Source organism: Ipomoea triloba, chromosome 8 (assembly GCF_003576645.1).
Source record: "Ipomoea triloba cultivar NCNSP0323 chromosome 8, ASM357664v1".
Classification (NCBI taxonomy): Eukaryota; Viridiplantae; Streptophyta; class Magnoliopsida; order Solanales; family Convolvulaceae; genus Ipomoea; species Ipomoea triloba.
The window spans coordinates 10276976-10280925 of record NC_044923.1 but is presented as its reverse complement, the minus strand read 5'-3'; the positions used below and the strand labels follow the sequence as shown (position 1 = coordinate 10280925).

General features: G+C 27.4%; 1 non-coding gene across 1 annotated transcript; it reads left to right on the top strand.

Annotated features, from left to right (window-relative positions):
* Positions 1–3653: 3653 nt before the first annotated feature.
* TRNAN-GUU lies at positions 3654–3727 on the top strand. The gene has a single exon. It is a non-coding gene; the product is annotated as a tRNA-Asn (tRNA).
* The last annotated feature ends 223 nt before the right edge of the window (positions 3728–3950 follow it).

The following is a 3950-nucleotide window of genomic DNA, read 5'->3' as shown; positions in this document are numbered from 1 at the left end:
GTAAATATAAAAATATATATTAGGTATAAAATAGAATATATATATATATATATATATATATATATATATATAGGCCAGGTCTGTAGGCCTGAAGGCCGAGCTTGGTATATATAGGCCTGGCCATGTTTAGTTAAATAGGCTTTTGAATTTGGCTCAAGCCTAACCTTTCTACTAAACGAGTTAGGCCTAACTAGGCTTTAATTAGGCCCGGACATAGGCCCCTACAAGGGACCTGGCCTATTCCTACCCCTAATTCCTCTATACTAAATGTAATTGGTTAATCAATTTTGTGTAATTTCAAATCAGGTATTTATATCCCATGTTTTGTGGATCATCGAACCTCTTCCCTATTATTGGTGGCTTGGACAATTGAACTACAAATGGTGAGGAAGAATGCAACTGTCAACTGATGTATTATACAACATAGAATTGAACCATAGTTTTTATATATTACCAAAAATAGGATCATGTTAAAACAGACACTAAATTGATAAGTATGGACGTTGATCAACATATTTTGCTAGCGTGCGTACAAGACTCATCCATGTATAAAGGTAGAGAGAGCACAAAGGCCTTAACCTTAAGGGAACGGGCGGGCACAACCTGCAACAAAATTTGACTTGAAATTTAATACTCCATTTGTCTCATTTTATATGTCATACTTACTATTAATTCGTCAAACTAACTCTTTATTCATTGTTTATTTTCTTTATTATTATTATTTTTTTTTAAAATTTGATTTTTTGTGTTTAATATTACTTTTAGCGTAGTTTCTAAATATATAAATTTTGTATATTAATAATAAACATAATATTATGAAAAATTGAATTAAAAATAACTTCAGTCAAGGCTCGTTAATCGAGTCACATACATAAAATGGGACAGAGGGAGTAATATATATTTGGATTAGTAATTAAATATCATTGGTAGTTAATTTTTCACTGAAATGGTCCCTTGACTATAGCAAAATTACCAATTTGGTCCCTTGACTATAGCAAACTTACCAATTTGGTCCCAATTTTGACGGCAAAAATAAACAAAAGATCAAATTGATTAAAATTTTCAAAGTCGAGGGACTTAATTGGACACAAAAAAATTGTTGAGGACCAAATTGGTAAGTTTGTAATAAAATCATTTTCAAATTCGAGGGACTATTTAATTTGTATCATATTTGATCTTGCCGTTAAATTTTTCGATCAAATTTCCGACCAAGTCAGCGGTAACTGACAAATTTATTTAATTTTTATTTTAAAAATTATTTTGGTAATTTTTAAATTAAAAACCTTTAAAATTTAAATTAAAAAAAAAAAAGGCAACCCCAGCCCCTCCTCCTCCTTCTCCGCAGCGGCGAAGGAGGAGGGTTGGGGTGGCTATTTTTTTTATTTTTTAAAAGTTTTTTTAATTTAAAATTATTAAAATATTTTTAAAAATAAAATTTAAATAAATTAGCCGGTCATCTGTGATTTGGCCAAAAATTTGACTGGAAAATTTAACGGCAAGACCAAATGTGATACAAATTGAATAGTCATGCTCCTAATTTGAAAATGTTAATTGTTAAGGACCAAATGTAATACAAATTGAATAGTCATTCACCTAATAATTTGAAATTTTAAATAGTTAAAAACTAAAATTGATACATGTATTATAATTGATGATGAAGTAAAAATGATATTTTCTCCTTACAATTCAAATACAGCAGCAAATGGTAAAAAGTCAATTATAACTAATGTGTTGAATTATAATTTATTCTTTTTTTACTCAACTAGTATTTACACCCGTGCAATGCACAGAATGGGTTTGTTATAATATATTAAGAATATTTGAATAGATATACAATTATTTAAATTATAACATCAAATATTATATAGTGCAAGTGAAAATATGAGTTGCGTCATTTATGTTAATTTGTTGATGTTACCATTGCTTGAATTCGAGTAAATAATTGCTCAAATTAATAGCTAATGTGTAGATGTAGGCATGCGATGTTGTAACTTTAGAGATTTTATATATCATTGTTAGGAATTTTTAGAAATTGGCCCAATGTGCTCGTTCTCTCTGGCAACTTAGTTATTGTTTTAATTGTTTGAATGTACAATATTTTGGACGGGAAATAGGATTTCGTTTTGGAGGATTTTGTTTTTTTATATATATAGATATAGATTATAACAATGTACTAATCCTAATGTATAACAATGTTTTGATGTTATAGGATTTCTTGTTTTAATATTATTGTACTTTTAATATTATTTTATTGTTTTAATTGTTTTAATGTACAATATTTTGGGAGGGAAATAGGATTTCGTTTTGGAGGATTTTGTTTATATATATATATATATATACTAGTTTTTTCTACGCGCTTTGCGCGAAGACTTGTGCCCAATATTTAAACCGAATTAGTAAATCATTTTGAAATAGATATAATGCATTTTTTTTAGCTGTCGAAGTTTCATAGATATTCGAGTAAAATTTTTATGTATGTATTTGAAAATAATACAAGAAATTCAAATTCATTGTAATAAATATATTCCACTGTAATTTTAAGGGTACTCAACGTTGTATTGCAATATTTTTGTCTTTGAAAATGAATAAAATTTGTTTAAATATAGTCTTCTTTTTTTTCTTTTTTTTTTTTGAGAAAAAATATAGTCTTCTTCTAATTAGAGATATATCCCTTATAAATTCATATTCATATATGGATATACATAATACTTGATTTCAACTATCTCAATTCAACAATTTCCACAGATTGATATCCAAAAATCTTGTCTCAATTCAACTGCAAATGCATTATGTTGCTGTTCATTTATAATATTAATATTTTTAAATAATTGTGTGTGTGTGTGTGTGTGTGTGTGTATTTATTTATTTATTTATTTATATTAATATTATTGAAGTAAGAATTATAGAAATGATAAATTATTAAATATAACTATGGTAATATTTAATTAAAATATAAATGAATTCAAACTTACCATTGAAGAATGTAAGAAAAATATTGTGTATGCATGTGCATGGTAATTATAATGTAGCGGTAGGGATATTTCTATCCAAAAAATTATGTAGTACAACTTTTATAGCATAAGGTACAATAAAAATTAACGGAAAAAACGGACATAAACCAGGGGTATAACCTGGATTGAGACTTATTATGTTTTTAGATATAGATTTAATACATTAAAAACCTTTTAACATAAATTTATTTTAAAAATTTGCATTATTTGTTTATTGGCTACTAAAAAGTTTAGTTGAGATTAGTTTTTTTTTTTTTTTTACAAGAAAAACTTGTAATTTGTTACTAGTTAAGAATGCGCATTGTTTATATATCGTTTCTGTGTAATAGTCAGCAAACTATTAGGAATACCATACGATGGGCTCGACCAAGAGGGAATTGGTAATTTAAACTTGTGACATTCAGATATAAGAGTTTTGCTCTAACCACTTGATTACGTACTCCTTTTCCTGAGATTAATATTTTGATAAGATCTGTCTTGCAACGTAACCTATATAATTTATTTTACTTATGCTGTATGTATCATTTCATAATAATAATAAAATTTATAGATTAAAACATACTTGGCCATTAAGTGAATAAGAAAACACTAGAGAACGATTATTATGAATATATATTCAGAAACGATGTTATATATTAAGTAGCTGGAATAGCTCAGTTGGTTAGAGCGTGTGGCTGTTTACCACAAGGTCGGAGGTTCAAGCCCTCCTTCTAGCGGATAAAGAAACATGTTTTATACTCTATTTCGGCATCAAAATATCTCAAGGTTTTGGAAATCCTCTCAGTAAGGCTTTCACTGACTTCGAGTAGTACATTATTGCATAATGGACACGGCACATTATTGCGTGGAGTAGTACATTTTTTAATATAGTAAAATGAAAAAAAAAAAAAGGCATTACTTTGAAATAATGTATTTTAGGTATACAAATAATTTAGTTTT